Source organism: Alligator mississippiensis, chromosome 8 (genome assembly GCF_030867095.1).
Source record: "Alligator mississippiensis isolate rAllMis1 chromosome 8, rAllMis1, whole genome shotgun sequence".
Lineage (NCBI taxonomy): Eukaryota > Metazoa > Chordata > Crocodylia > Alligatoridae > Alligator > Alligator mississippiensis.
In genome coordinates, this window is record NC_081831.1 from 70,386,969 (window position 1) to 70,412,070 (window position 25,102).

General features: G+C 42.8%; 1 protein-coding gene across 1 annotated transcript in view; it reads left to right on the plus strand.

Moving 5' to 3' along the window:
* The window catches only part of TENM1 (teneurin transmembrane protein 1), a 1,265,690-nt gene that overhangs the window by 682,303 nt on the left and 558,285 nt on the right, over positions 1 to 25,102 (plus strand). The window contains exon 7 of the mRNA XM_059732824.1: positions 7,392 to 7,505. The gene's annotated coding sequence lies outside the window, so the exon portion shown is untranslated. The remainder of the gene's footprint in view (positions 1 to 7,391; positions 7,506 to 25,102) is intronic.

Below are 25,102 nucleotides of genomic sequence, written 5' to 3' on the forward strand. Positions count from 1 at the left end.
GACAGTGGTTGAGACTAGAGTAATACCCATTTATCCCAGGTTCCTAGTGTACTGCTCTTTTCATGAAGCTAGAGAAGACTTGTTCAAATTCCTTTTCTAGAATAAGAGAGGCAAGGATTTCTTAGGGTGAGATCTTTTATTGGACCAACTATATACTTGGGATAGAGTTAGGCTTTCAAACATAAGCCATTCTTCATCAGGTCACTTTCTTCATCACATGAAGTCTTGCATTCAAAAGCTTGCCTAACTCTATCCTAGCTGTACAGTTGGTCCAATAAAAGTTCTCACCTATGAAATACTTGTCTTTAGCAAAATTTCTGGACCATCATAATTGCAACATCTTACACTACCATTTTCTCTAATTAAGATTATCACATTTCTGAATGGTGTCCATCATATGTGTTGCTGATGTCATTAACCATGTTATATCACATATTATATATATATATATATATATATATATATATATATATATATATATATAATATCACATGTTATAGGTAGATGATTCCTTCACAGATAGTAACTCATTCTAAATGTCCTAGAGGTGAGAGGCAGTGTATCAGAAACAAAATAAAATCAAATTTATTCTATTCATGGTTGTTTTCTCCCCCTGCTGTCGTCAGATAAGGTATAACAAACAGTCTGGGTGGCTTTCCATACTCAGTTACACTACTGAAAAGCCATGCTAACTCCACTGAAGTCACACTCTGGATTTATCCTGGTGTTTGTGAGTGCAAAATGCAGCCCTCTATCTGATGCGGTTATCTGAAAGTTATTTTCCATGATCACATTTGATGCACCTGTTCAAAACCCAGCTTCTGCCTGTGAAATTTTGATAGTAAAGGATCAGATTGATGTGTAGAATGCATACTTATTTGAACAAAAAGCAGATCTACTGAGAAACTAAGGATAGGCATATATAAATACAAATGACAGAATATATAAAATACTTACCTGTAAGTTTTCAAGGAGTTTTGCCAGGATTTAGCTATACAACTCCCAGTAATTTCAGAAAATACCGCACAACTCCAAACCTAAAGAACTCCGAAAAACAGCTTACCATATATAATATGGTTGTGATATAGCATACAAATGTCTATGTAGGCTGAGATTCAGCCATATTCCTTTTAGTAGTAATGTGGTAATTTAAAATAATACAATAAATCAGTGCATTACCAGGCTGATGCTTTCTGGGGATATAGGTTATTTGTGAAAACAGCAGTTGGCCATAATCCGTATGAGGGTCCAAGTTCAGTTAGATTTCATGAAGAAATATTATGATTGGTAAAGCTGTCCTGTTGGATAAGCCCCTGTTTTCAGGTGCTTACATTGCCAAACTTGAGCCATTTGGGCTGAAATTTTTCATGTCCGAGCATCTACCATTTTTTTTTCTCCAGGTGAAAAGGTTCAGCTGTTTCTGAGAAGAAAGATACTGAAAATTACACTGTTGGGGCCACATGATAAATCCTTGAGCCCTTTTCTTAGAACAGCTCTATCACTCCCATATTTTGGAATAAGGACTGATGAGTTTGGAAGAGGATAGGTTTGCGTTTATGTCAAGGATGCTTTAATTTTACCATTCTCATGAAAATCCATTCAGATCTGGCAAAATTATTAGCTTGTTCAAATATTTGCTCACACATGCTCGGTAAGGACTTGTTGGCATTTAACCACTAATATCTCCAAAGAGTTCATCCTCACTGAGCATGCTCGAGCCCTCAGAGCTCCAAGTGCTGACCAGATGCCACATGAACCACTTTCCTTTCCTTTTTTGTGTCCCTGTGACAACATATTTAGAAAAATGTGCAGATTTGTTGAAATCTGACAGTCCACACTGTTGATGCTTCTGCTATGACCTGGAAACTCTGGGCTGTCAAGAGTGTGCCATAGCATCCATACCACCCCAGCCCCCCACATGGACCGCTGTCAAAACTGCACTCGGCTTGTGCAGGTTGGACTGGGTCTGCACACCGGAATGGGGGCAAGGATCTTCTCTGCCTTGCCCCCTCAAAGATCTCATTGCATTGAGGAGGAGGAAGATGGCAAGTTGAAATCCCAAGGGAATGCAAAACAGAGCTACAGGAGTAGATTATGGAAAGGAATCCAGTGAGGGAAGACAGGGAATGAAAGCAATTTAGGGGAAGGAGAGAAATTTGGATTTGGGATTGGCATGGAAGCCTGTGAGCTAGGTGAGAGAGGGGCAATGATGGAAAAAAGGAAGGAAAGGGAAATAATGCAAAAGGGGTCTGAGACTGAATGAGGAACAGCTGACAGTGCCAAAGACTGACTGGGCAAGAAGAATGGATCTGGGAGAAAGGAGAAGATGAGATGGAGCACATGGGGAGAACTGGACCCATATGGACATATGGGACAAGGAGCTCCTTCTGGGACAGATTGGAAGGCTCTCTTTCCTATCTAAGTGGGGAAGTTGGGCCCCCTCCCAAATGCTAGAGGGGTTTTTTCCTGCCCACTTGACAAAAGGAAAACCCTGGAAGTGTGCTAGCACCTTACTACAGCTTTTTCTGCTGGAAGGGCCAATCTGTCCTAGGGTGCCGGGCTGTTGAATCAATATTATTTGATTTATTTGAATAATATCAACAATTTTATGGAGTTTGGAAATTATCACCCTCTGCAAGAAAAGCAATAAAACTTATCTTCCTTGAGAAACATATTGTTCCTGTTCTAAAGGAAAGTGCTATATAAAACATTTTATCCTTTTCCTGAAGACACGTATTGTTTTCATTTTCTTTTTTTTTTAAGTCTTTTATTTCCCTCTCCAGAAGTATGATAAAAAAACTCATCAGCAATTCTTTGTGTGTGTGATTGAGTCCCAGGGAAGAGACAGCAATTGTTTTATGAAGTAGACATGATCCCAGACTTAAATACCACTCCTGAGCATCTTGGAACAATGAAAGGGAAGAAAACTCTACCCGCATTTTGTAGGTTAGACCATCTGTACAGAGCTAGACTAGAGCTCGCTATGATTAGCTAAGTAGCAGGCTGTCACGCAGGTTCTTATCAGCTATAAAATGGGGAAAAAGAAGCATCTTGATCTGTTCGCTTGTTTTCATAGATTGTAAGGCCAGAAGGGACCTCGGAAGATCATCGGGTCCAGCCCCCTGCACCAAGCAGGAAAGAGAACTGGAGGTCAGGTGACCCCAGCAAGGTGCCAGTCCAGTCTCCTCTTGAAGATTTCCAGGGTAGGCAACTGCAGCACCTCTGGAGGGAGCTTGTTCTACAGTCTGGACACCCTGACTATGAAGAAGTTTTTCCTAATGTTGAGCCTGAATTGATCTCTCCATGAGTTTGTGGCCATTACTTCTCGTTTTCCCCTTGGATGCTCTGGTGAACAGTTGTTCACTGAGCCCTTGATGTACTCCCCTAGTGTAGCAGTAAGCTGCTACCAGGTCCCATCTCAGCCTCCTTTTCCTCAGGCTGAAGAGTCCCAGGTCCCTCAGCCTTTCCTTGTATGGCTTACCATGTAAAGCTCTAATTATACGGGTCTTCTTTGGACTCTCCAAACCTTGTTCATGTCCTTGTTGAAGTGCAGTGCCCAGAACAGTCCTCCAGCCGCAGTCTCACTAGTGCTGAGTAGAGCAGAAGAATCACCTCCTTGGTTTTGCCAGAGATGCATCGATTGATGCACGCCAGAGTATTATTTGCCCTACTGGCAACAGCATCGCACTGCCGGCTCATATTCATATTTATTATTATTATTATCTATTATTACCCCCAGATCCCTTTCACTTGTGGTGCTAGTCAGTTTGGTGCCGCCAAGGCTGTAGTTGTGTTGGGGGTTGCTCATCCCAAGGTGGAGCACTTTACATTTCTCAACGGTGAACTTCCTCAGATAACGATCTGCCCATCTTTTAGTCGCATGAGATGTCTTTATTAAAAATCCTTACATGAGTGATTCAAGTGAGGATTAACCAGGCATTTCTAATAATAACAACATGTACCTTTCAGGTTCAAGTAGAGGTGCATCTTAGTGTGCTGTATAGCTTGTCGCAGAACTAAAAATTAGATTTCAAGATATTTATTTATATTTGACTTATCTGATGGATATGAGTTTCTTTTCCCCTTAAGCAAGTTGTTCATTTGGCTTTGTTTTCTTTCATCTTTTCCATACCAGTCCTAGCTCCTGCACTATCCATGCTCTTGGTGTTTGTCTCTAAGCTGAACGACAGAGTTGGGCTGCCCAAATGATTAGGACTTAGAAGAAATCCCTACTCTGCCCCAGGCTCTGTAACCTTGGGCAGACCACTTAGCCAATCTCTGCCGCAGTTTCCCATTTGTAATACAGGGACCGCACTTCCTCACTTTACAGGGTATTGTAAGGATAAATGCTTTCAAGCAGCATTTCCCCAACCTTGGCTGATTGCATCACCCCAACAGTGAAGCTGACCACTTCAGATGCTGCTGGCACTCATCCACAACTAAATTCCCACTGATTCCCCCTGCTGCTTAAGTGCCTCTGATATCCTCCTACCCCTCCCACCTCCCCCTGGGAAACTTTTACACCCCCTTGCTCCCCAGGGCACAACCCACATTTTGCAAAATGCTGCTTAAATGATTTGACATACTCAGGTACTCAGATAATTTGGTCCATGTGAGTACTGGAGAGAGAGAGGAAAAATAACCAACCTGTTCATAATTGCAGAACAAATCTTCCCTTATTTGACTCCTAGGCCCCCTCAGTCATGGTAACAGCCTGGCCAGTATTCAATACGGCATGTTTTATCATATCAGTAACAATTAGGGCCTGATCCCCATCTCTGTTATACTAGTTACACCGAGGGCAAACTACAAGCAACTCCACTGACATCAAAGGGATTGACACCACTGGAGCAAGTGTGATACAAATGAGAATCAGGATCAAACTCCCAAATGTTTCCAAAATGACAACTAGAGAAAATATATATAGTTAGCTTTTTACCATCATTTATGTCAGAATCGTGTCTTTGTTTCTAACAAAACAAACCCTGTATTCATTTTTAATGAGCATTCGTTATATGTAACAGAGCAGAAATGTATAATTTTCTAACACTTATTTTAGACTGGAGTTTAATATTGGAATCTTTTAGGTTTGCTTGTCTCTGCTGTCATACCTGTCAAAGAGAGGTAGACTGCCAAGCTCTATTTTAGTTTGTCACGCTAAATATTACAGGGGAAGACTGTCTTCACAGAAGGACCTTGCAATGTTTGGATCATAGTCATAATTCTGAGATGTGACAGATGTATATAAAATATGTATTTCTTCCCTGAAGAAAATATTTGTCCTTTTCTTCCTTGAGTTGCCCTGGTAGAGTATCTTAAAACCACCAAGATGGTGCACTTTGTAGTTCAGGCTCACCCCTTTTTTCCCATATAGTATTTTTGTGGGCTCTGCTAGGGACTTTCAAATTAATTCTCCTAAACTTGAGATGTGGAGGATTATGCCGTGGAGAGGTGGAGAACTCCGGTATTCATTTCACCACTGATAACAATCACATTGGAAGCGTGCATGCATTAAACAGGTGCCACTTTTTTCTGCTAGTGTCTTTCCTGCTTCAATTGTCCATTAGCTTTGTTGGCCTGACTGTTGGTGACTTGCAGACTTTACCTGTTAGGAGCAGAAAAATGTTTTTATTTTTACCCATGCATGTTGTTTTCAGAGTTGGCTCTCATTCCCCAAATTCGCCTTATTCTGAGACATTTTTCTTACAGAATACAAAGACACAAAAACTGAATAGAAATTTTCCCATGTAAAAACCTGCATCATTCTCTACAGGCCAAGGTAGTTGAGGGCAAGGCCAAGCCCTGAACCTATTTTCTTTCACCTAAATAGAAGCCAAGCTTCCTTCTATCAATCTTCATCACAGTTATTTCTCTGCTGGCTTGCAAGTACATGTGTCACTGACTTCTACTGAAGTGTAATGGGCCTGATCATGTGTAACGGATCCTCTCAGCGAGTGAAGTTTAACTCATCTGGTAACTAAAATTGAAATTCTTTTTAGCTTGCCAGCTGCCCTCACATGTACAAAGAACTGTCTGCCAGAATCCAAAGCATTCTAGCCTAAATGCAGAAAAGGGACAGCAAGCAGATATTTTTCATTTGTATAATTTAAACAAATAAATAGAATTGTTAATCTAAGAAGTGCAATAGGCATGATCGTTCAATATTAAGAGAAAAAAAGTGAATTTGGGTTCCATCCCTTCTAGGTTATATATTTATCTGTAATTCCTTTCTTGGCTCTTGCCCTGTTTAGTTAAAAATAGGCTTTCACAGTATGCTCAAAGGAGTGAGAGAGTGAGATACAGTGCACTCTATACCATCTGTATTGCACTCTCTATTGTGCCCTCTTAGTCATACAGTATTTAATTATCCCGAGAAAATGGGTAACTTTGCACATTCAAAGACTAGAAGTCGATTCACACCCTTCCTTGTTTGAAATGCAGCAGAGTGCTACCCATAACAAAAGAACAGATAGTTATAAGGAAAATGATGATTCTGAGGAACGAGGTATCCTGGAGGTTTGGTGCTAAAGTTCTTGACTTTAAGTGTCGTTGCTGTCTTTTGATCGCTTGCTCACTCTCTCTGTGTGCAGGTAAGGTTCTTGGCCCCACTTCACTGAAGCTTCATTTTTCTGCTTAGTGCAGAAGCAGTGGGAGGTATAGGGAAAGGTGGCTTCAAGCCACCTTTATTTTCTTTGCCTTCTCTGACAGTCCACAGATGCTCTATCTTAATAGTGGCTAAGAATAGCCTGACTACAGTGCACTTCAGCCAAGCCCTCTCCCTTTTAATTTTCTGCAGCAAGGAAACGTATCATATGGGGTTATTCCCCAGAGGCCAGTTTTACAGCAAATGAGCTAAACCGCAAAGAGGTTAGGACCACTGGACTGTAGGTCTTGTGGCTTCCTTCTGTTTGTGTGCATATAATATATGGATGTTCATGTTTAAAGTCATAAGCCGGCATCCAATTGTTGACTCAGACTTTTGTTAAGCCCAGAAGCTTTGCTTGTGATGTATTATAAAGCCAGGAGCTTTGTTTGTGATGTATTAGCCTGACTACTGACATTTATGCAGTATGATGTATGTTTACCACTTCCTTCTATGGATGTGTGATGGATCTCTTAATCTATAATGGTTCCCTCTATTGGTTCTTTTAAGTGGAATTCTTTTGTTATCTCATCAGATAGAGGTAAGTCATTTTGGACCTAGTGGCCCTGAATCATCATAATTTATAGATAGTTCCTGAGAAGCAAGAAAAAAAATATCACCAGGGCATTCTGAATCTGTCATTACTGGTCCATTCAGCAAGCACACAAATATCAGACAACGCTGAATATATAATAAAGTTAACTATATGTTAAACCCCAAGATCACACGTTTCCCTTTGTATTTTCAGAATCCTGCAGGAACAGCACCACTGAAAGAAACAGTGCTGAACTTATCAGATCTGTGCTGAATGACTGTAAATCAGCCTTAAAGGAAGAGAGGGGCCTGAACCAAGTAAACTGAGGTACTTTTATACTTCCCTATAAATTCTATAAAGCAAGATTCTCAACCTTCTCCATAGCTAGGACCCTTCCCCCTAATATTTAGCAGTATGGAAACATGAGGTGGCCCTGATCCTCTTGGGTCATGAGAACTCTGCTCTAAAGGAACTGTTTTTTATATAGAAATGCACTGTGTTAATTGATTGCAATATATAGCTGGGCTTTATCAAGAGAGAGAGATGAGCAAAGAAATACTGTTACCCTGACCCATGTATTTTTGCAAGTACTTTCCTTCAGTAACAATGGAAGTTATCCATGGTAACCTCTGTGAATGGAATTAACTTAAATTCGTATGTACTTAAAGTGAGGCTTGGAGAAGGAAGATGCAATAGAGTAGCACTGAAGCTAGCATGAGTCTGTGGCACATTAATTTTCACTGCAATCTCTCCTGGAATTTTAATATATTTGGTATGTAAAGGAAACATTTTGGGCCGAACCCTTACAAAGGTTCAACCCTATGGACACTGACAGGGCTTAGTAGAGCTGAAAATCAAACATGCGTATTCATTTGAATTATGGAACAATAAGGAGACTAGATAGATAGATAGATAGATAGATAGATAGATAGATAGATAGATAGATAGATAGATAGATAGATAGATAGATAGATAGTATTCTCTTGAGACCTTTAGGCATCAAGAAGTATGAGAGAGTTTGCTGTTATCCAGGGCTAGACTCTATTTTAGTGGTGACTGAAAGCTGTAAGCAAATGGATATAAACTGCCTGGACACACCACAGTTCAGCATTGCACCTGCTGTCAGTACCAGTGACAGTCACACAGAGGTATTCTTGCAAGAACTACTGTGATATTTAAAAAATGAATGAACGACCATATGGGATGCCCAGAAAGAAGGGTCATCATACTTTCCCACAGTCCTCAAATGGGAGAAGAAAGACTATAAAAGTAAATAAGAGAAATAACCAATCCGGGTTTAGTTATTCTGTTACTCATTGACTTGGGTGTTCACAGCCATGAGGCTGCCTGTTTAGGGAACAGAAATCAGGAATGCTCTCTAAAAATTGCTACTTGTAAGTTCAAGTGTGTTTTTATATTACTTGTAACATATAAGGTGAAACAACCTTGTGGGTAGTTTTTAGCAATGTACTTCCTTTTTGCTTTATTATAAAGTAATGTCAGAGAGAAAGTAACTGTGATTGATTGTCTTAGGCCATTCTTTTCTGGAAGCAGGTAACTTCACTGGTTTACAGCACATTGACCTCCACTAACTTACCCTATTCCTTTCTTAAACTTTGCAATCTTCATTTATAGTACCTTGTCTTAGATTAGAGTATAAGCACAATTGTAGTCCATGAATATTATCTTAATATGCATAACAAATAAATAATATTCTGAGATTGAGATGTTGATATCTGATATTTTTCTATGAGAAAAAGAAGCCCATCTGCAATAAAGTTGATTCAGATGCAAAGTCTTTTTATCATAATTTAACCAGGGAACTTCAGAATAATCTTTTCAAGTCACTATTTAAATGTAGCTGGCTCCTAAAGTGAACATATTCTAATTTTTCTTTTAGAATATTTTGCACTCTAACAACCTTTGAATGAGACTGCAGTTTCCAATGCTCAGGGTTTGTTTTCCAGTAAAAATCTTTAGCCAAGTTTTTTAGCAAATGAATTTCAACCAAAAAAAAAAAAAAAGCTGCTTTGAATTAGGCAAGTCAATTAGAAAATACTTTAAACATCAACTTCTCTTTTCTCCTGTAAGCCAAACATTTTACTAAAGGTTGAAGATTATGATTAAAGATCATCACTGTTCTTGCTAAAAAAAATGATGGCACCAAGCAAACAATAAAGGGGAGAGAAAAAAGTCTAACTGGCCTGGTTTTTTGTCCTGATGAAATTTCTCCCTTGGTATCCATAACAGCAAGACAACCATATTGCTCTGTGTTTAGTTTTTTGACAGGCAGTATTGCAGCCTGATGCTGGGAGAAAAATGGAGAAAAATAATGAAAATGATATAAAGGAGAATGATCCTAAACTTCCTAATATATTAAAGACTAGCTGTTCCCTGTATCCATTGAGAATGTCAAACTGATTGGCTATGTGCCTTGACTTATAAAGAACTAAATGAATTTGGAAAGTACTTAAGTTTTACAGCTAATCATTATCATGAGTTAAATGACATATGGTTTAAGAACAGAAATTCAAACTTATGCAGATGTTTAGAAAAACAACCAGACTTGCTTGTGCCAGTAGTCAACTATTATTTGACTATATATTACCTTCAGGAACAATACATTTCTTAACGTTGAGGACTGTTCTAGAAATTGAATAGTTCAGAGCTCACATGGTTGAATGAGAGGAAAAGCAAAAAAACCTGGGTGTATTACAGTAATAATTACAGGGTAACTGAGCCACTAGTGGGATGCAGCTATGAAAAAGATCAACATGACATTAGGATGTTGAGTGAAGCATTTTCCAAAGAGAGGGACAAATTAATGCCATTTTACAAGGCTCCGGGTAAGACCTCATCTGGAATACCGTGTATAATTGTGGCCATCCATGTTCAAGAAAGACAAATTTAGAAGAAAATGGGTATGAGGAAGAGCTGCTAGGATGATTAAGGGAATGGAAAGCCTGCCTCATGAGAAGAAACTAAAACAGCATGGCATATTTAGCCTAGGAACATCAGGATTGAGCTGGGACAGGACAAGCCTTACAAACATGTATAATATAAATACATAATTTTATAGAAGTTAAGATGAAATCCATCATTTGCTTTTGACCAGCATTAACAATACTGTATAACAAAACCAGGAGAATGAATCAGGATACAGTGACATATAGAAACTCATTGTTATGTGTTAAGGTTAATATTTTCCTAGCGTCTTCTGAACGTGTATTAACCAACTACCTCACAGTCTTTGCAATGGCAGGGCATTGGCAGCGTCCTCATTTTCCCTGTTTTCACCTGTGATGTGTTATAACATGTTCTTGGTTTTCTGTAATTGAGGATGAAGGTTTGAATTGATGATTTGGGGGCTTCCTTTGATTAACTGTCTGCTGATTGGACTTGATTGGACCAGTTTAAGGTTTCTCTATGGCACATTTACACAACATGTTTGATATTAAGCTTGAAATACTTGAGTCATTATTACTTCTAAAGAACCTTTTGATGCACAAGTAGACAGTAAATGGAATACCAGGCAATTCAGTTACAGTTTTTTAAAAAGAGCACTTATAGGAAAGAGGTTGAAAATTACAGGACTATAAATGTAACATTTATTGTATGTTAGGAAAAAAATTGAATTATATTTATGGATGGCATAAGAATATGTTAGGGAAATTATAACATAATAGGTGTGAGTCAGCAAGGGTTTGTAAAAGTTATTTCAAGCAAATGTGATTACCTTTTAAAATGGAATAAAGTTTGGCATGAATAAAGGACATATCTGAGATTGAATAGATCTGGATTTCAAGAAAATTGCTAATGAAGTTTCACAAACCAATTTTTGTATAAGTTCTCTTAATACAGGGTAAGCGATTATGATAAAAAGGTGATTAGTAGAATAACAATGTGTTGGGAAACTGTCCTTTAGCTTTTGGTACTGGTACTATTACTCTACTATTTTAATTATTGATTTAAAGTTACAACATGTACGGTAATAAATATTGCAGAGGATACGGAAATAGGAAGAGCAGTTAAACTTCAGAAGGATGCAGCTGTTTCACTGTATAATTTTGATAGATTAGCTGAATTGGGCTGAAAGGTGGAAAATGAAATGCAGTGTATCTATGTGTTAAGTGATGCAAGCGGATGGGAAGGATTATTCCACAAGTAAAGTATGGTTGAAATAAAATTGAATTCATTAATATGGAAGAAGAAATAGCTTGGTGAGTATTTATTAATGGTCCCAGAATTAAAATGCTTAGTTCAGTTTATAGCAGCAGTAAAGGAGCGCCCAGATGGACATTTAATATTAATCCAAAGCTATTGTATCATCACTGCATAAAGTAACTATTAGGCCAGATTTTCCAAGTTTGGTACCTCATTTGCAAACATAAAGCAAATATTAGAGAATATATTAAAGCTGAGGGGCACACTATGAAAAGGGCTGGTTCACCTTTGGTCTAGAGAAAATTAAATTAAGAAGCATAGAACAAGGGGAAGGCTCACTTTCAGGTTCCTAATGAAGAAGAAATAAGCCCACTCCCCAAATTGAAACAAGTTCAGGGAAAGTCCTATAAATTCTATCTGGGAGATAGAAAATCTTTGAAAGAGAACTGGAGAATTTTTCTACTTATTATCTGTGCGTATGAAGTTTCTTTTCTCCTTGGCAAAAAAATAACCTCAAGGAAAAGCACTGGTTACCAATGCTGTCCCATATTTCTGTGCCTGCTAGCTTTTTCATTAAAATTAACCCTGTAAAGTCAGAGCAGATGAAGATTGAAGATAAGGGTGTGCATAGGTATTGACAGGAGCAGATGCCATTGATCAGTTTTGCACTTGGAAGTAGCTGATGCCCACAGCCTTGGAGGACCAGGAGGGAATTCTCCATGCCTTCTCCCTAAGATACACATTTATGTGAATGCTGAGGGTGCATCCAGACAAGTCTGCACGTGCCTCTTGCCTTGTCTCAAAGCAGCTTGAGATGTGGCAAGAAGCACACTGAAAACAAAAAAATGTTCCCCACGCTGCATATTTTCAGCGCGGACTCAACATTTTCTACCTGGATATCCAGGTATCAAAATAAAACACGGGGGAGGGGAAGGGGGGGCAGGGCATGGTCAGGGAGCCATGCCCTGAGGTAACCTGGGAGTTGGTCCTCCAGAAAGATGCTCTGGTTTCTGGCCAGAGCGTCTCTATGATGCTCCTGCTGCTCCAGCATGCAGGGTATGAACCCTTAGTGTGCCGGGGCAAGCATAAGCATGGCAAGGATCAGGACCCAGGCACCATCATGGGTAAGATGGGGGTGGGGGGGTTTGTGGGTGTGGGTGGGTGTGAGGAGTGGTGGGGGGATGGGGCAATGTGAGGCGTGATGAGGGGGATGTGCAGTCTGTGGGTGGGTTTGTAGAGGGTCTTGAGTGGGGGCTGCCACATGCCTGCCCCCCCACCTGTCCCCCGTGGCACCAGCGGCAGCAACCAGCATAGCTGTGGCCTGGCTGCAGGCGCAGCTGGCAGCAACATGGCGCTGTGTGACCCAGACTCTGTACATGCTGAACAGACCTGGCCAAGACTGCTGGCTGAACAGATGTGGCCCTGGTCCCCCTTATATTGACCAGGCGAGGGATCAGAAAGTCAGTGTGGCAGCTCCTAATCTCTATACTCCAGAGGGGGTCCCCCCACTAGGCCCCACCATAGAGCCATCACCACTAGCCAGGCTGAACTAGCGCCCCAGCAAAGTTAGATGAGGCCTAGTTCCCTTGACTTCACCCCTGCCCTATCTAGTCAGGACCTGCCTAGCCTCTGTGTAGGCCCACAAGTTGTAATCCTCCTTCTAGGCTGGGTCTTGTTTTCTCTAGACCCCAGCCTTCTGCCTGGGACTTAGGACCCTACTGGTTCCCAACAGAAAACTGTGAATACATAAATATCTATTTTTTTTAGAAAATAAGTATATATAAATAGAGAATAGAATATCTAATTATTCATCAATATTGTTCCATACTTGCAGAAGAGCAGCCAATTTTTTAAAGTTTATTCTTGACTTGTGAATAAGTGAGCTCTTTCATTAATACCAGAAACAATCTGCATGAGATTTTCTGAATTTTCAGGATTTGAAACCCAAAACCTTGTTAACATACTAAGACTATAGATGTTGCAACTTGGAAAGGTCTGAACCCTTTATGCAATGAAGAATATCAGTAGACTCAGATTTTTGTAACTGATTGTAGTTATGCAGCTGTGCAGTCAATAGCTAAAACCCAGACATACAGCAGAAATGCCTCATCATTTCCTTCCAATAGTAATTTCTCAGTAAGACAGATGCTGGCCTCCTGTATCCCTTGTATATTAAAGAAGCATTCAGCTGTATTTACAAGATGCATAAGATGAAGGTTGAGTATGATTTTCAAAAATAATGGATACATTCAAGACCAGATGAAATTAAAGTAAATGTGGATTTGGAAAAATCAAACATTAAAAAAAATCTCTCTGTAGTGATATTAGGTGATTTTTTTCAGTGCTGCATGGGCATTTGATGTAAAGAAATACTATGCCTATATTTGTGCTAAGCTCTTGGTAACATTTATGGGAGTTCTGTATGGAGGTCTGTTCTGGCATGTTTTGATTCTTACATACTGGTCTTCATGATTGGATCGGTCAAATAGCATATCTATTGGCATTCAATTTTTTGTGATAGTTGCAAAATCTCACCAAAACAATGACATCAAGGAAACACACATTGACTGACACACAACACACACAACATATTTTTTATCATCATTTCCTATTATTTAAATAATGTAACAGGGCTAAATACAGACAGTCAAAAAGCCCAAGACTGAATTGATTCAATCTTTACAGGTTAGTCTCAACTGCATAGACTGAACCAATAAGCAAGTGAACAAACATTCACTTTTGATTCCAGAAATGCAGCCACATGCCTGCGGTGGCCCAGGCCAGAAGCCAGGGGATACTAGACCACACCTCGCTGCTCAGCTGGAGTAGACAGCTTGAAACTGGAGGGGATCTGGGATAGAAGTTCAATAAACCAATTTAACCTAAATCAGTTAAGTCTGATACTACATCCATCCAGGTTTATCTTAAACCAGTTTTGACCATTTTGAAAGCAGTTCATGTGCACTGAACTTATGCTGTGTTATAGATTTGAATTGGTTTCCAGTCATTTGTACTGGTCTGTGAGTAATTTCATCCCTAGCCCAGTTGGACAAACTGGAGAAAGAAAAGAGGGCTTTGGAGACAAATGCATCTTTAAAAATAGAAAACATATACTTAAAGAAATAGTGAAGTTATCTTGCATGTGCTTGTATGAGGACATTTTTTGTATTTGTCATAGTTACCAGCTTATCAAAGTTTGACTGCCCCAGAACAGCTGTCACTTGTTGACGTTGTTCTCTGCCTCAGAGATTCATAGATGTTAGGGTCGGAAGGGACCTCAATAGATCATGGAGTCCGACCCCCTGCATAGGCAGGAAAGAGTGCTGGGTCTAGATGACCCCAGCTAGATGCTTATCTAACCTCCTCTTGAAGACCCCCAGGGTAGGGGAGAGCACCACCTCCCTTGGGAGCCCGTTCCAGACCTTGGCCACTCGAACTGTGAAGAAGTTCTTCCTAATGTCCAGTCTAAATCTGCTCTCTGCTAGTTTGTGGCCATTATTTCTTGTAACCCCCGGGGGCGCCTTGGTGAATAAAACCTCACCAATTCCCTTCTGTGCTCCCGTGATGCAGGTGGTCTGACATGACTCTCTCACTTTCAGCACTAAGGGCACTGAAAGATGTGCAGCTCCTGAGTTAGACCGGCCCTCCTGAACTACAGATGTTCCCTGTTGGGTCGGAAGGGTGGAGGATTGGGCTCTGCTTTGGAGTCACTCCAATTCACCCACCCCTCCCCAGCGCAGGCTGGGCAAGCTCCAGCCCAACCTCCCTCTCCTCCCTTACCCCCTTCCCAGCATGCAAACAGCACCGGGAGCGAGGCAAGGCAGGGTTGCATCAGCCCAGCCATGCAAGGAAACAGAAGTTAATGAAGGCACTCTGCTTCACTCTGGTTCAGATGAAGGCACTCTGCTTCAGAGTGCCTTCATCTGAACCCATGAAGGTTAATTTGTCACACGATTGGGGACTTTTAAAGTGCACTTGTGTCAGGGCATGGCTGTAGAATGCTTTCAAGGATCCGATCGCATGAAAAATGTAACTTCTGTCTGCACGCTAGAAGACTACCCCAGTATTAGTATCAGGAGGTGGGGCAGTATGTGACAGATTGTTAGAAGAACTATTTTTAAAATCCACATTACGACTTATTGCATGTATTTCCTTATTGGAGAATAGTAGCAAAAGCAAATACTGTAATCATGTAAACTTTGTGTCCAGTCTAGAGTTTCAGCCATATTCTCTTGTCCGCTGACATAAAATCAAGTAAACTGAAACCTGGCTTAGCTTTATTGCATCACTCTTCAGTAATTTTTATATACTGTTTCCTTTCATAATTTGAGACATGATAATGATTTTTGTTATAAATTTTTTTTCGTAAATATTCTTCCTGATGGATGATGCATTTATTTAGGCATCAGTGGACAAATAAAGTTATCCACGGGTGACTAACAACCTTGAATAAATACCATTTCACTCAGCAGCTATCCATAGTACCTTAGCAATGCAATTACATGCTGGGACCTATTATCCCAATTAATCGACTGTTTTATATTCACTGTGCATTATACTTGAAACTCTTTAGAGGCCTGGCCTTCACTTAGCCACAGGCAAAAACAAAATTTATAACAAATAACCAAGAAAGGGCTTTCATTTACTTCCCAAGATATGTAGCGTGTAATTATACTTTAAGCATAACTAGGCAGGCCTCAGAAATGCCCTTTGATTTAAGTCACAATAAAACTATATATTAAAACTGTGATAAATGCAGCTTTCTTATTTTCCAAGTTATTGTGGATAACTGCAGAAGATTCTGCTATCAGCTCCCTACATCTTCGTTTCCGTAATTATTTTGCCAAAGGTTAAGCTTGATGGTTATTTATTATATTCATATAGCTTCCCACTTTCGAAGCACATGAACTAAAAGAGCAGCAATTCATAGGGACCGTGCATTTGCTGGATGGGTGAACAAATAAAATAGGATACTAAGAAGTACACAACCCCTTGTTGTGTTGCTACTTTGTAAAATGTCAGCCCGGGGCTGTGTTTTACGGCTCTGGAATTTGACCACTAGAGTTTAACTTTACTCCCTCTGGTGGTTTGCAAAGCTGTATTACCAAAGCTATAAAATAAAACACAGTTGTAATTCTTCTCCTTATTGTAAGAAGCATTGATCGCCTCTGATTGTATATTATAGCAAAGGGGCAGTCTATTACATAAATTTATTGCATTTTCTTCCTGATAATTACTGGAAGTTATTGAACAAGGCAGCGAGTTATGGCCAGTAAGTTCCTGCTATAGCTGAGGAAGCAAATCCACAGATATTTAGTAGATCTAAACAGCTGTAAACAACACATCCTGTTTACAATGTACTAGAAATTTACAACTTACAGTGCATTTGAGGGGTTTTTAAGAATCATACTCCCACTGCTACAAATTCAGGCTTGAAATATGAACTGCACTAAAATGTCATGCTATGTCGTATCATTTAGATACCTTTTGTCAAGCAATTTGACAGTTGTTAAAATGTCAGGGATCAGACCACTGGATTCACCATATCCCTTATTCAAAAATGATGTTACTATTTCATGACCACTTGCTTAGGAATTCTCATCAAAGTGGTATATGCATGTGATCATTTGCTGGCTCTTTTTACATTTTGAAATGTAAATTATCAATGGGAAAAAATCAGTAACTTGTCCTGATTTTAGTCAGCTCCCCAATAGGTCTGTGGATGCTAGTAAAATACTAATTACTGATTCCTCTTTAGGAAAACAAGTCGTTTCTTTTCACAGAAATCTTTTTCATATATTTGTGCCAATCCTATTATAAGGTAAAATACACAATGTGATGCAAGCAACCATGTGAGTCTTCAGCATCTTCCCTGGAACCGCATTTCAGTCTGAACTAGAGATTGGCTTGATTCAAACTGTTGTGAATATGGTTTCAGACCCTGATCCTCTTTCCTGCAGTCCAAGGATGCTTGAATCCAGGGCTTTTGTCTGGTTGTTTCCAGGAATAACGCAAACTGGATATTTGGATTTACATCTAGATTCGAAATCATAGTTGGAACCTTCTAACATTCACACATGCTTTGTTACAGGGCTTTGCTCAGTACTGAATGCTAGCATGAAATGCCATTATACCTTATGCCAAGTTTTAATACAAAGACAATGTCTTAATGGAATAACTCTTCTATACATAAGTGTATAGATTGCTGTTATATTTGCCAGGGGTGTGCAAAACGGGCCGTATTCAGTTCAGATTCAGCCCAAATCGGGGACAGTGATTCGATTTGTTGATTCGGATCACTGTCCCCGATTCAATTCGACTGAATCTGAATCTGAAGACTCAATGCTGATTCAGAGAATCAGCTTTAAATGTTTTTTCTACATACCTCAAGGTACCAGGCACAGCTCATGAACGCTGTGATGCTGGGGTGGAGGGAGCATCCCACAGGAGCATGGGGGGGACCCCTGTGTGGTCGGTGGTGAACCCGGAAGTGGACTGGAAGTAGATTCATAGATTCATAGATGTTAGGGTCGGAAGGGACCTCAATAGATCATCGAGTCTGACCCCCTGCATAGGCAGGAAAGAGTGCTGGGTCTAGATGACCCCAGCTAGATGCCCATCCAACCTCCTCTTGAAGACCCCCAGGGTAGGGGAGAGCACCACCTCCCTTGGGAGCCCCTTCCAGACCTTGGCCACTCTAACTGTGAAGAAGTTCTTCCTAATGTCCAGTCTAAATCTGCTCTCTGCTAGCTTGTGGCCATTATTTCTTGTAACCCCCGGGGGCACCTTGGTGAATAAAACCTCACCAATTCCCTTCTGTGCCCCCGTGATGAACTTATAGGCAGCCACAAGGTCGCCTCTCAACCTTCTCTTGCGGAGGCTGAAAAGGTCCAGGTTCTCTAGTCTGTCCTCGTAGGGCTTGGTCTGCAAGCCCTTAACCATACGAGTGACCCTTCTCTGGACCCTCTCCAGGTTATCCGCATCCTTCTTGAAGTGCGATGCCCAGAATTGCACGCAGTACTCCAACTGCGGTCTGACCAGCGCCCGATAGAGGGGAAGTATCACCTCTTTGGGTCTATTCATCATGCATTTGCTGATGCATGATGAAGTGCCATTAGCTTTTCTGATGGCTTCGTCACACTGCCGACTCATGTTCATCTTGGAGTCCACTAGGACTCCAAGATCCTTTTCTACTTCCATGCCACCCAGCAGGTCATTCCCTAGGCTGTAGGTGTGCTGGACATTTTTCCTCCCTAGGTGCAGCACTTTGCATTTCTCCTTGTTGAACTGCATCCTGTTGTTTTCTGCCCACTTGTCTAACCTGTCCAGGTCTGCTTGTAGTTGTTCCCTGCCCTCCGGCGTGTCCACTTCTCCCCATAGCTTTGTGTCATCCGCAAACTTGGACAGAGTACATTTCACTCCCTCGTCCAAGTCACTGATGAAGACATTAAAGAGTATCGGTCCAAGGACCGAGCCCTGCGGGACCCCACTGCCCACACCCTTCCAGGTCGAGACTGACCCATCCACCACGACTCTCTGGGTGCGACCCTCCAGCCAATTCGCCACCCACTGGACTGTGTAGTCATCCAAGTCACAGCCTCTTAACTTGTTCACCAGTATGGGGTGGGATACCGTATTGAAGGCCTTCCTGAAGTCTAAGTATATGACATCCACCCCTCCTCCTGTGTCCAGGCGTTTCGTAACCTGGTCATAAAAAGAGACTAGATTAGTCAGGCATGATCTGCCTGCCACGAACCCGTGCTGGTTTCCCCTCAGCATAATTTGTCCTGCCGGGCTCTCCCTGTTTCCACTTTTTATGTGCCCCCCTTTTGGCCCGTAAGCTGCCCTGGGTTTCTCTGGTCAGCCAAGGAAGCCTCCTGGCCCCTTTCCCTCTTTTTCCTCACATCGGGATCGTCTCCTTTTGTGCCCGAAGGATCATTTCCTTAAGGCACAGCCACCCTTCTTGGGCTCCCATCGCTTCAAAATTCCTGCTCTGCAGTGTGTCCTTGACTAATCGCCTGAGTTCATTGAAATCAGCTTTCCTAAAGTCTAGCACTTTCACCCTACTAGTTACCTTACCCACTCGATGTCTTATGAAGAATTCTATTATTAGGTGATCACTGTCCCCCAGATGGCCACCAATCTGTCGGTTCCCTACCATATCATCCCCCGTTGCCAATACCAGATCCAGTATGGCATTCCCCCTAGTGGGATCGTGTACCACCTGCATCAGGTGGAGGTCCTGTACGCAGGATAGAAACCTGCATGAACGGTGGGACTTTGCTGTGTGCGTCTCCCAGCAGATGTCTGGGTAGTTTAAGTCCCCCATGACTACTGCCTCCTTAGCTTTTATGGTCTCCGAGAGCTGCCTCAGGAGCCCCAAATCCAGATCTTCCCTTTGGTGTGGGGTCTGTAGCAGACCCCTACCACCAAATCCCTTTCTCCTTGCCCCCCATGTAATGTAACCCACAATCCTTCTACTTCCTCATCCTTCAATTCCATCTTGATGAGGGTCGATGTATATTGCTCATTGACATAGAGCGCAACTCCTCCCCCTTTCTTCCCCACCCTGTCCTTTCTGTACAGCCTATAACCCTCAATATGTACCGCCCAGCCGTGGGACGAATCCCACCAGGTTTCTGTTAGCCCTACTAAGTCATAGGTGTTTTCTGCAAGCAGGAGCACTAATTCATCCTGCTTGTTCCCCATGCTCCTAGCATTAGTATATAGGCACTTGAGCCCTGTGACTGGTGCCTTTGTTGCCCCCCAGCTCCAAATCCCAAGGGGCCTCTTATTTCTTACCTGCTTATCGCTTACCTGTGCTATACTGCTGGCCGCCCCATGGCTTGCAGGTTCCCAATGTTCTCCTTCTTCAGGCTGGGCTGTCGTTGTGGGTGCCACATGGTTTGGTGGTCCACAGCTTCCCCCGCCCTCATCTTTCCCTCCCCCGACGAGCCTAGTTTAAAGCCCAGTGGAGGAGATACGCCAATCTAGAAGAGAACACTTGCTTACTTTTGGGGGACAGGTGAAGCCCATCCCAACTGAGCATGTCTCTCGTCGTGATGTGCGGGTCGTTGTCCAGGAAGCCAAAGCCTGCCTCGAGACACCATTGCCGAAGCCGCCAGTTGGTCTCTCTAATGCAGTTCTCATGCCGTCTTCCGCGTCTGCTCACTGGTAGGATGGGAGAGAATGCCACCTGTGCACCGAACTCCTGCAGCACGCCGCCCAGAGCACTGTAGTTCCGGTCCAGTTCTGGGTCCACCAGGGAGTGCACTGGGGGGCCCCCCTGTGCCCCCTCGGCTTGGCAGTCAGCCCTGGGGGGACCTTGGGTGCCCCCCAGACCCAAGAGGCACCAGTCACTGAGCCAGGAAGGCATGGGGGGGGGCCCACATGCTCCCCAGTGGACCCAGAAGTGGACCAGAAGTGCTTCTGGTCCACTTCCAGGTCTGCTGCTGAGCACACTGGGGAGCCCCCCGCACTCCTGTGGGACACTCCATCCACCCCACCATCTCAGTGTTCACAAGCCACCCGGTACCTTGAGGAATGTAGAAAAATAAATTAAAGCTGTGTCTATGTCAGAATTGCCAAATCTTTCTGAATCTCTGAATTAATTCAGAGGGTTCCAATTTGATTCGGAAAGATTAAAGGGTCTCCTGATTCAATTCAGATTTGGAGATTCAGCCACTGAATCAGGCCTAATCTCCACCGAATCAAATCAAGGAACAAAGCTTTGCATAGCTCTAATATCTGTACTTCTTCAACAATCCACTGGTACAATGCTGTGGCCATGTAGGTGTTTTTAAATATTTATTTTAAAAAAGAGGATAAAAAATTAAAGGACTTAGAAATGAAAACAGTAAGTGCATGCCCACTAGCTCTAAATATGCAAATGAAGTTGTACAATAGCAATAAAAGTTTTGTGAGTATTTTAATTCTAATTGTATGTGGAGGACTTTGATATATGTTGTTATCTTAATAAATATGTGTGATCTTCACATTATTCTTTCTTTATTGACACCTTCATACTATTTTGGAGAAGATTCATCTTCCACAGAGAACTTTTATTACTATGATATTTCACAAGTGACTAGCCAATTTTTTCCATTATCTTAACAGTCACAGCCAAAATGAAGACCTAAAGTTATTCCTAATGGCTATCCATGTGACATATGAAAACGATGAGGAAAAGAACCCCTAAAGAGAAAATTTCCTACCATCATTCATTGTCTTATTTTGGTTGCAAATACAATATTCAAATTGGTTCATAATCATCATTATTTTCTTCTTTTCTCTTCCCTTCTTTCTCGCTTCTCATTCTTTTTTCCTGTTCAGTGTACAGAAAGTAAAAGGCAGGGTAGATTTGCACCTTTCTAGACAACTAAATGAGCAATGTATAGTATAAGCTTTCATAAGCACAGCGCTTACTTCATTGGATGCTATGAAGGGACTGCAAGAAACAGAGCTACTAAATAGAAAGCAGTTATTAGAAGTGATGGCATATATACAGGAAGCTGAGAGACAGCTTTCCAAGGAGTTTCACAAATTCCTGACTGAGTCCCCCATGGCACAGTATGACAAGGATCTAGATAAACTCTTAAAATACTACCTCTGGAAACACAAGATACCTAAGATCCACAGACCTTGGTAACCCAGGCAACATCCCCACTGCCTTTGGCATTGGCACCATCACTGAGAAAGTTTCTAGCTACATTGACTCAATCCTTTTTCCATATGCTACAAGAGCTGCCAGCTATTTGAAAGATACCATAGATTTCCTAAAGAAACTAGCTTTCATTGACAAGCTTCCAGCTAACACCAAATTAGCTGCCATGGATGTTACATCTCTCTACATCAACACGCCCAATGAGGATGGATTACAAGCCATAAAAAACATTATCCCTAACAATAACACTGCTTCTGTTTCCATCACATCCTTCCATTTTGTCCTCTCACACAAATATTTCAGAGACTCCCTATATTTACAAATGAACAGAACCACCGTGGGCTCTCCAATATGCTGATCTATTTATGACAGATCTTGAAGTCCATTTCTGCTGCAGCTGCCCTCTCTTTCCCCTGATATCTAAGATACATTGATGGCATCTTTATCATATGGACTCGTGAAAAGGAATCTCTAGAGAAATTCTACCACAACTTTAATTACTTCCACCTCTCCATCAAAGTGATTCTGGAATATTCCTCCCAGAAATTGGACATCACTGTGAAAGTTTGCAATGACCAACTCCCCATTCATTCCCCAACTCCCCATGCATTCCCACTGCCCCCTGTGAAGATGAGCCCCTGGAGACATTCCTCTCCTAATCTCCAGCATCCTGCTCATTCCCCTGCTCATCTCCAGCCTCCCACTGCCCCCCACTGTGTGCGAGGGGGCTGTGCCATGAGGTCCCAGAAGCCCTGATGGCTGCTGCTGCAGCTGGTGAGTGCGGGGACACTGGGGTCTGGTGGGGCAGTGATTGGGTACTGTGACTGGGTGGGGGAAAAGATGAGGGCCCTGGGGGTCTCATGGGCCATGCAGGCAAGGGGGTGATGGCCCTGTTGAGAGGCTGTGGGCCCCTGTTGGGTGACTTTGGCCCCTGTTGGGGAAGCAGTCCATGAGCTGTGCAGGGGCTGTAGCCCCTGTTAGGGGAGTAGTCCATGAGCTGTGTCCCCAGGCAGGGACTCACCCCTCCTGAGCAGCCCCCCCATGCACCCTCCCCACATCCACAGTCCCCCCACAATCCACCCACAAACCTCACCTCCCCAAACCACCCCCACAACCCCTTACCTATGTACCCGGCCCTGTAAGTCAGAAGTGAGGGGACTGGGGTGGGGGGCAGACTGAGGGTTGAGAGTGAGGGGAAAGGGAAGGGGCAGGGCACTGGCATATCAGTGCTGCTCAGCGCTGAACATCCTGGTGAGCAAAGGGGCTCTGATTTTTCTATGACAGAAAAGCCAAAAGTCAATGCCAAACTCTATAGATATTTAGATTCTATTTTATTATGACGATGAAGGCACTTGTAGGCTTCCAAATTGCTTTAAAAAGGTAAATAGATCAATAAAACATTTCCCAACTGATTTGGTCTCTCACTCTCTCTCTCTCGTGTGTGTGTGTGTGTGTGTCTAGTGGTCTTTTGTTTTACTTGTGGAAGAACATGGATTTTGGGATGTTTTAAAGAGTGAATTTGGAATTTTTTTATCAGGGATTTTGCAGTTTTTAAATAGGCAACACCAGAATTCCTGCTAGTGAGGCAAGTTGCAGGACCCAGGCAGAGGAGCCTGCTCAGAACTGGTACCCAGGACCCAGATGGAGGTGGCTGACCTCCTGGGCACTTGGCACCAGGAGGACATGCTTTGACAGTTCAGAGCAGGCCACCACCCTGAGAACATCTTCCAGGCAATAGATGCCTAGATGGCCAGACAGTGGCACACATGGCAGTAGTGCTGCATAAACGCCAGCTGGGCTGCCACAGCCCACTGGCAGCTGGTACAGATGTCTCTAATGTCCATGCAGTCCCTATCTGGGTCTGGCAGGCATGCAGCCTTGGGGCCCCATGCTATCGCAGGTGGAAGCAGGTCACCGCAAGGCACTAGCCCCCACTACCAAACTGCTGTAATGGACAGAGGGTACAGGGAACTCTCAGGACTGCTTCAGCAGTCCAGCTGACACAAGAGGTAGTGTCCCCAGGTACCAATTGGCCAGGACCTAGAAGCTCATGAGTGTGCATAGCTCTGAGCTGCTTTCCAGGGCAGCTTTTTATACAGCTTTATACTGCTAGGGCCAGCACAGGGAAGGTTTTTATATTCATAGAATCATAGAAGTAGGGTCAGAAGGGACCTTGTAGATCTTCAAGTCTGACCCCCTGCCTGGGCAGGAGGAAAACTGGGCTCAAGTGACCCAAGCCAGGTAGGCATCAAGCCGCTTCTTAAAGACCCCCAGGGTAGGAGCCAGCACCACTTCCCTTGGAAGTTGGTTCCAGATCCTAGCCGCCCTGACTGTGAAGTAGTTCTTACGGATGTCTAATCTAAACCTACTCTCCAACAACTTGTGGCCGTTATTCCTTGTTATCCCAGGGGGCGCTAGGGGAAACAAGGTCTCCCCCAAACCCTTCTGGTCCCCCCTAGTGAGTTTATAGATGGTCACCAGGTCCCCCCTCAGCCTTCTCTTGTGAAGGCTGAACAGATCCCGTAGCCTCTCATTGTAGGGTCTGCCCTGCTGTCCCCGGATCATGTGGGTGGCCCTCCTCTGGACCCTCTCAATGTTGTCCACATCCCTCTTGAAGTGGGGTGCCCAGAACTGGACACAGTACTCCAGCTGTGGCCTGACCAGTTTTGCACAGAGGGGGAGGATCACCTCCTTGGCCCTACTTGAGATGCACCTGTGGATGCACGATAAGGTCCAGTTAGCCCTGCCGACCGTGACCTTGCATCATCGGTCCATATTCATCTTGGAGTCAATGATGACTCCAAGATCCCTTTCTGCCTCCGTGCTCTCAAGAAGGGAGTTTCCCATCTTATAAGTGTGCTGCTGGTTACTACTGCCCATGTTCAGCACCCTGCACTTGTCCGTATTGGAACGCATCCTGTTTTTGTTAGCCCACCCCTGCAACCTATCCAGGTCTTGCTGCAGTCTTTCCCTCCCTACTAGCGTGCCCACCTCACCCCAAATTTTGGTATCATCAGCAAATTTGAACAGGTTGTTTTTCACCCCGTCGTCCAAATCGCTGATAAAGAGATTGAACAGTGCGGGCCCAAGGACCGAG